The sequence below is a fragment of the Urocitellus parryii genome, chromosome 11 (genome assembly GCF_045843805.1).
Source record: "Urocitellus parryii isolate mUroPar1 chromosome 11, mUroPar1.hap1, whole genome shotgun sequence".
NCBI classification, from domain to species: domain Eukaryota; kingdom Metazoa; phylum Chordata; class Mammalia; order Rodentia; family Sciuridae; genus Urocitellus; species Urocitellus parryii.
In genome coordinates this window covers 81,925,683-81,935,112 of record NC_135541.1, presented here as the reverse complement: position 1 = coordinate 81,935,112, position 9,430 = coordinate 81,925,683, and positions in this window count along the sequence as shown.

Sequence of the window (9,430 nt, the reverse complement as noted above, 5' to 3'; positions counted from 1 at the left end):
CCCAGGAGAAGCTTTACTCCTCTTTGTGGTGCAAAAGAGCAACCTTGGGTCAAGTTGCCTAAGGCTACCTCCATGGTCTGCCAAGCTGCTCATGGTCACTCAAGTGCAAGCCATTCTTTTTCACCTTGGTGGCAATGATTCCTCTGAATCAAACAGTCCCTCTAGGGAGCATGGTCCTCTCAATAACCTTCTGGAAGTGGAAACAGACCTCAGACCATGTTCCAACCCTGCCCAAGCCTGCCAATTTCCACTTAGCAAGCCCTGCCTGGGGCCACCTTTCCAGCCCCAGCTCCCTGCTCTCCCCTAGTTCCAGGTGATGAGTGGTCTCCTATGTGCCTTCTGTGGGACCCTCCCAGCCAAAGATTCTGTCCATTCACCCACACCTTGTTTGACTCCAATTGCTTGGGTCATAAGATTATCTCAAGAGTCCTGACAAGGTATCAGACTGAAAGGCTGTAGGACAGAAAGGACAGGACTCTGGATTTGGAAAAAGCCTTGGACGAACAAAAGCTTTGGAGAAGATTCAGGAAAACCCCTGAGGAGGAAAGTTGAATTGTGTTCTGGTTGGGATGGCACTTACCTGGGTTATGGAAACCCAGCTAAAACCAGTCATTGTCAGAGGACCTTAGCAGCCAGAGAGAGCTTCTGAAACTGCATTTTATCAATGGTAATCTAGGATTGAAATCATGCTAATTATCAGAATACACACACACACACACACACACACACACACATACAGAAATATATCCATTTGATGGATTAATCCACTAATTGGGTTATAGCTCTCATGATCTGATCATTTCACCTCTTGCATTAACACAGAGGCTTTTGGAAGACAACTCATATCCAATCCATTTCAGAGACACTTCCTTTGACAGATATCTTCTGCTCCCCAACTTCCCAAAGAGCTCACAGTTCCCACCTCAGTGGATTATGCAGACTGGACTCTCATATTTAACATACAATGGGACCCCAATCTGGGTGACTCTCCTGAGGAGACCAATGGAGTTCATCTTTGGGAAGTTTCTTCAGGGAGATACCCATTTAATCCAGCTATTCAAGAGGCTGCAGCAGGATGATCATGAGTTTGAGACTAGTATGGAGAACAAAGTGAGGTCCTGTCTCAGCATAAGACAGGGATGGGAACCAGATGTGCTGGGCCATGATTGCTATCCCAGTGGTTTAGGAGGCTGAGGCAGGAGGATCATAAGTTCAATGCCAGCCTCAGCAAGTTAACAAGGCCCTTTCATTTGTCTATGTTCCCTTAAGTCTTTTCACCTTTGATGAGCAGGACCAATTCAGGAAGAAGATCAGGAAGGTTTTTGAAAATCTATATTTGTTAAATTCATAATTTTGATCTGATATGCCTAGGTTAATATGTTTTTCTGATTTCATTCTGCTTTGTTCTAAGGCCAATTTACAAGGGTTAATTCTCAGTCTAATAGGTTTTTAATAAATAAAAATATACAAGCCTTTTGTATATTTTGTGTAGGGACAGAGGGGTACTGTGTGTTTACATATATTGCAGTGTCTACATATATTTAGTACTAAAAATTGATATATGAACTCATAAATAAAATTTTAAAAAAGGATCCAAATACCTTTCCTTCATAGAATTTAAAAAGGTTCTATTGAAATTGGGTGAATAAATAAAAGTTAAAATGTCTTTAAAGTTACTAATGCACAGTTTTGTTTCTATTTGGTCAGTTAGTAAAATGTTAATATCTATAAAGTGTCTAATATTCATTGTCTCTAGGATTTTTCTTCAATGGGAAAAAATTACAAATACTATTCAATGCACTTGTCTTGTACCTGTTTTTTTAAAAAATGTAAATTAGATCTTAACTATATAAAATTAATCATGGATGAGTGTGTTAGAGACATCTGAATGGTTTACAAATTTTAAATGTTAACTGTTAAAGGTAATATCAAGTAATCAAACTCCTTAAATTGCAGAAGATAAAAATATTTAAGCACTGTTCTTGTTTTCATATATTGGCAAATTAAAAAAAATTAAAATTATTTTACCTTATCACCAAAACAAGGTTACTAAAATTTAAAAGTCCCAGCAGGTATAATTCTATATACAAATAGTCAAGAGGTTTCAGCTGCATTTCAATTAGAGTACTATAAATATATTTTTACTTTTTAAAATGGATTAATTTATCTAAATTCAGAAATTAATAAGGGTTATTTTAAGGTATAAACGAAAAGAGGGATCCATGGATTAAAAATTATTAAAAGGTTCTAAATATAAAAATATATTTAGTAAAAAACATGTTTCCAGGTAAGAAAGTCTTTGTGTGGTAAAACATAATTATAATACATCTAAGTTAACAATAGAGTCTAAGTAAGTCATGTAAACATCTATAAATAAAGGAAAAATATTAAAATGTTTTTTATAACTAAGTTGTTGATATATGTAACACAAATACTTAACAGTATTCAAGGCTATTCCCTAAGAGCAAATATTAATGTGCTGATATAAACCAAAGATTGATTTACAAATTAAAATGACAAACACTTCTTAAAATATTAATTACATTTTTCTGTTAAGTTTTATTCTCTAGAGCAACTAACTGGACAAATGAAGGTTTGTACATCTCTGGTGATATAGCAACTGTTATTTTATTCTTCCACATTACAGATTCTAAAACCTGGTTAATATAAAAACATCAATAAAATTGATGTAGTTGACACTACTCTTCTTTACATATTCAATGTACTTGCTTACATTGGCTAGACCCCCAAATCTCCCTTTTTTGTTTTTTTTTTTTGGCTTAAATATGAGGCAAAATTGTAGGGGGTTCACCACTCTGACCATCTCACTTTTGGACAGTAGAGTGTATGCTGCTGGCCAGCAATAAAGGCTTAATTGGAATGGCAATTTGTGGTCTGAGAGTTATTTGAGGGTCTCAGTAAAAGTATAACATTCATCCAGAGGAATTTTGCAGTCTGAGGCTATTATTCTCCTTTTACTTATGGTACTTGATCCCTGGTGCAATATAATCTCTTGAGGGTTTTAAATGAACTATGGCTACGACCGATGTGCACACTTAGAATCCCAGTAACTTGGGAGGCTTAGGCAGGAGGATCAGAGCTTCCAAGCCAGCCTGACCAACATAGTGAGACCCTATCTCAAATAAAAATATAAAAAGTGTTGGGGTTGTAGCTCAGTAGAAAAGTGTCCCAGGTATATAATCCCAGGTAATGCACACACACACACACACACACACACACACACACAGTCCAGCAGCCATATGCATACCAAGTGATTGCCATCAGATTCATACAACTGACCATGTCAGCCAACACTGACCATGTAATGGCTCAGGATATTTCATGGCCACAGTGCCCCAGCTGATGATGCTACTGTGAAGGACTGCAGAATCAAAATGAAATTATTTGTAGGAAAACCTCACAAAAGTGGAGGGCAGGGGACGATGCAGGAGAAGGTCCTTGAGCTTGGTCATTTAATAATAAACTTTCAGGAGGACTCTGCAAAAACCACAACATTACACACACACACACACACACACACACACACACACACACACACAAATGCTTTGAAACCCCTATATTTTCAAACAAGATCATAGGATTTTTATCATTGGCTCTCAAGAGATTAATAAAACACAGAATGGGACCTGCAAATTCCAAAGAAACTCCAGGAGAGACTTTCTTATGCACTGCAGAGGAATCTATTATGGTTCATTCTCAAGCACATTTTGAAATTGGTGTGCAAATGATTCCAAAGACAATTAAAAGCAGTAATGGCTTCCATGTGGAATGTTCCAGTTGAACATCTCTCAAACAGCTAAATTTCAAGAAGTTCATTAAAACCAGGTGAGGTGGGTCATGCCTGTAACTCCAGATTCTCAGGAGCCTGAGGCAGGAGGATGGCAAGATTCAGGCCAGACTTGGCCATTTGGCAAGCCTGTTTCAAAATAAAACAAAGAGAACCGGGCAGGTAGCTTAGTGGTAGAGTGCCCATGGTTCAATGCTCAGTACTGGAGGAGAGGAGAGTAAGTTTTTAGGGTTCAAATTGGTTTTATAAAGTTCTCTGATTACTTGGGAAAATGAAAACTGAGTCATCTCTGTTAAAAGTTGAAGTATGGGTTGGGAATGAGGCTCAAGTAGTAGCATGCTCGCCTGGCATGTGTGGAGTTTGATCCTCAGCACCACATAAAAATAAAATAAAGATATTGTGTCTACTGAATACTAAAAAATAAATATTACAAAATTCGCTCTTAAAAGAAACTTGAAGTATCATTTCATATGACATAACTTTCTGTATTAGCTTTAAATATCTTTCATCACTCTGGTTAAATGACTTATCTTTTATAATGATCTAGGACCCCAGGTTTCATTAAGCGCTTTAAACCTTTTGAGATTATTGACTAGCTTCTCTATGATCAAAGTCTACATTGTCATTTGACCTTGCGCTAACATTGGGATGTTCCAGAGAACTACATAGTTGCTTAAGGGATTTCTAGAAGAGAGACATTAAGTCAATTAGCCTAATTTGATATGATGGGAAGTCCTGTCAAATATAACACAACTTTTTCAAATTATATTTATTTGTATATTTTACTAATATTTGCTTTAAAATGGCAAAAACTCATAAAAAATCTTATATGTTTTCAAACATAATTCTGGACACTATATTAAAATGCATGCCAATCAAATCACCTTGTTAATAGCTGGTTATAATAATATCCTAATAGATTTTTAACTATGATTATTCTAAATGTTTATCATCAAGAGTTACCATTTGGATTTTTCTCCTGAACATAACTACAATCAGATTAATTGGTTAAGAAGGAAAAAACCTCTATCACGTTTACTTGAACACAGGTATCTCATTCATCCATTTATCTATCTAACTATCTATCTATCTATTAATTCATTTCTTTATTTATTGATGCTAGGGATCAAACCCAGGGCCTCAATCATGCTAGGCAAATGCTCTACCTTTTCAAAATTGTATTAAAAAAAGGGTGTGGTGGTCAACAATTGTAATCCGATCAGCTGTAGTGTGAAGTGATAAATACAATCAATAAGTGTGTCACCTATAGGTAATGTAATAGTAAATAAATACAGATGATGGATATAAAATTTTGAAAAGTGAGATAAGACAATTATAAAGCAATAACTCTTATAGCAGGCCTGAGACTCCATTTTGCTGCCCCCTATGAAAAACTGTTATAAGAGCTGTTTCTGAGAAACTGAAATGCAAGATGTATACTTATTTTTTAAAAAATTGCATTTCTGTACTTGGTACCCTACAAATTGTACCCTACTCATGATGCACTGGTGGTCATGAAGAGCTATATCCTGGGTTTGGATGCTATTGTGGGTCTAAATTACTTTGAAGTAGATTCTCATCTTGATGACTGCCACCCAAATTCAGGATGTGACTGTCTAGCACCTGCTTGAAACCAGGACCCTGTTCAACTGTACTGCAAAGCCAATTTGCTGGCTTGCTGATGAGAAAATTCTGATTCTGCCTAGAGCCCACAAGCCCCACTTATTAATGTTTCAATTTCTATGATTGGCTAGCTTACATGAGGATAAGCAAGTCAGTGAGTTGTGGATTTGTGCTTATATTGTCTTTGAATGGACGAGGAAGCTGCTGTCCTCTCACAGAACTTGAGTCTCTGTGGTGGGTGACAGTCCTAGTAAGCTAAACATAGATCTCTTTTGATTTGAAATTAAGACTTAGAGTGCTTTCTAGAGGGACTCCCCATAACACCATCTACTTAGCAGGTCAGAGGATCTCAAATTCAAGGCCTGTCTCAGAAATTTAGTGAGAGCCTGTCTCAAAATAAATTAAAAAAAATGTGCTGAGAATATAGATCAGTAGTGTAGTTCCCCTGCATTCAAACATCATTGGTACCCAAACTGAATAAATGAATAAAGAAAGAAAGAAAGAAAAACAAATGAATTCAGGAACTAAATATTTTTTAAAAATGAACATCTATACTCATAAAATTTCTGCAAAAGTCTAACTCTTCATAGAATAGTAAAGGCCAAAGCTTGGAGATGAGATACCCAAGGCCTAATGAACTGGCAAAATTTAATTCAGTAGTGACTTCCTGGTGGAGGGACACTGAGAGGCACTCTCTCCACACCCACCTTGTTGTTCAAATGTGGCTTAATGAGTTTCAACATTGATTCCTAGTCATCTATTAATTCCCTCCAATGGGGGACTGGACCAACCAGGAAAAGTCCATCCTGGCACTGAGATAGAATCAAACCCTAACCATTAGGTGATGCATCCAGAGGAAAAAAATCTTCATTCCAAGGGGGAAACATAAATGGTGCTCAAATCAACAATAAGTAACTGTGTCAAATCCTGATGAAGGGGAAGCAGCATGCTGCAAAGTGAAGGTCCCTGGGCAGCCCTGCATGATGGCAGGAACTATCACAAACCAGTCAGCCCCAACCTCAGCTGTGCATAAAATAAACCCATAATTTCTAAGAGGACACCTGGCCAGTCACCACCTATTGTATTTGAACTGAGGCCACCCTTGGTACTGAATCTGTGGAACCAGTGATAATTGATTCAAAGCTGCCTTTGACACCCTGTCCCCCTTTGCCTCCTGGATGGGGCACTGACTCATCTTTCCTTAAGTGTCCTGCATTCCTGCCCTATTATGACTGACTACACTTTTCTTTGGAGAGATACTGTCTGTTGTGATATAGGTTGACTGTAATTTTGACCTTCCTTGTGCACCAAGTCAGGGGTAATAAGAGAAGCCAGGGCTGTGGCATGAAGTCACCCTTTCAGCTGGTGACACACAGATAAATTCCAGAGAAACTTAAAATTAAATCAGAGTGTAGATTTCAAATATTGTAGAGCATAAAAACCAGAGACAGTGTTGGATGTAGCCTTAATCCTATATAGCTGCACACACACATGAAATTAAATGTGTTTCATTTGTGGTAAGTTATTATGTGAAACAGAAACCAAATATAAACTTAGCCAATTGTATGATTATGTGATTTGAGCAGGGACACTTTCCAACAAGATACCCCCAAAAGACCATCACAGTTTAGATGCTGTGTCTCTTAACAGCTCACATGTGACAATGTTTTGGAGGACAAATGATTGTTTTATAGCCATAACCTAGCCAGTGAATTAATCTCTGGTGGGATTAACTGGGAGATAATGGGGGCAGGTGGGCTGTGGCTGGAGGAAGCTGATCTTTGGGGTGTGAATATGGGTGTAGAGTTTGTATCTGCAAGTGGCCATCTCTCTCTCTGCTTTCTGGTAATGTGAGCCTCTTCCCTCTGCCACATGTTTCTTCCATGATGTTCAGTCTCAACTTGGAGGTGCTGTCTCTGGATTGAGGCCTCTGAAACCAAGCCACCCAAATAAACATTTCCTCCTCTGTAGTTGTTGTTGTTGGGTCTTTTAGTCACAGCACCATAAAGCTGACTAAAACAAAGAGACCGAAAAAACAGAAATGCAATTGTCTAACCGCCACCCATTGTTAAGTGGGTGGAGATTTTGGAAGGGGATCACATACTGCTTTCTGATTGGATGCTGATCAATCAGATGTAGGTGGGGGCGTGGCCAGAGAGGTCCTAAACGCTTCTGCAGAGCCAGAAGAGAAGCACAAGTGTCTTGCAGCCTAAGGAGACACATCCTGACCTACTGAAGCTCAGAGCACCTGCACACCTGGCCAGATCCCGTAAGTCCCTCACTGGCCTAAGGACCAGCGCCTTCCCTCCTCACCTGTGTGGATTCAGGAACAATTTTGTTCCTGTCTTTTCTCATGAAGCAACTTAGGACTTCAATTTTGCTTCTCAGTGTGGTTTTGCCTTTATGCTAAATATTAGGATTTTCATTTTGATTTATGTCACTTTCAAATTTCCTTTTTTAAAAATGTTTTTGGTACCCGGTATTGAACTCAGGAGCACTTTACCACTGAGCCACATCCCCAGCCCTGTTTTGTATTTTATTTAGAGACAGAGCCTCACTGAGTTGCTTAGCATCTGCTCTTGCTGAGGCTGGCTTTGATCCCTTGATCCTCCTGTGTCAGTCTCCAGAGCCTATGGAATTATAAGTGTAGGCTCCCTCACCCAACTTTTATTCATTTGTTTAATTTTTTGTTTTTTAAGGATTATATGGACAATATAATTTATTTATTTACCTATTTATTTATTTGGTGGTATGGTGATTGACCCCAGGGCCTTGTATATTCGAGGCAAGCACTCTAATTACAGAGGTATATCCCCAGGTCACCATTTATTAATTTTTATGTTCTGCTGAGGATCAAGCCCAGTTCAAGCCCCAGCTACTTTTTTTCACCAAGGAGATTGGATTTCTATTTCATTCTTATTGATTGCAATTCTATTTTCTGATGATGGAAGTATTTATATTGTGTGCCTATAAATTATACTCTTTTGCTGGGTTGGTGGCACACACCAATAATCCTGCCAACACAAGAGGTTGAGGAGGCTGGAGGACTAGAATTCAAAGCCAGCCTCAGAACACGAAATGCTACACAAAACAGTATGACCCTGTCTCCATCTCAAATACAAAATAGGCTTAGGGAAGTGGCTCAGAGGTTGACTGTCCTAAATTCAGTCGACAATATTGGCCCCTAAAAGACTATAATGTATGGCCTATGTTGTTTTGTAATTTATAATTTGTTTAAACAAATTAAACCAAAAGCTTCAAATGATCTCATGGAATAGTTCATAGATTCTGCTCTGATCTGTTTGTTCTCTTCAACATCCCCTTAAGATGGCAGAATCTCACATGTGTAACAGATATCCATGAGACTCTGTTGTAATTTCCAAGTGTTTTATAATATGGCCACAAGCTTTATAAATGTTCATTAAAAAAAAAAAATTAAAACGAATGTCACCCATATAAGGGCAAGTCCATTTTCAGCCATACAGTTGTTGAATCTAGGAGCCTACTGTTTAGGTCACATGACACTCCAATTTCCCTTTTAAAAGGACAACCTAATAATCCAAAGCTTTCACCCATAAGAGTGAGGTGTGTTTATAGACTTCCCAGTACCCCCTTCCCAGAGGCTGGCAATGGATGGGATAGTGGACTTTTCTCTGGGCGATATTCCAGGATCTTTCTTCTTTCAGACTCCCCAGGATGAGCGTCCAGTCCCCACCCACGCTGCTGGATCTGACAGGGAGCAGCCTGCTGAACGACAAGTCCAAGGCTGTCCTGGATCTGTAGGACCTGCCCATAGAGCTCTTCCCACCACTCTTTGTGGAGGCCTTCAGCAGGGAACACACTGAGGTCCTGAAGAAAATCGTGCAGGCCTGGCCCTTCACCCGCCTGCCCCTGGGGGCGCTGATGAGGAAGCCACAGCTTGAGATAATCCGAGTGACCCTAGAAGGGCTGGACATGCTGCTTGCCCAGCAGGATCACCCCAGGTGAGGGGGACCCAGG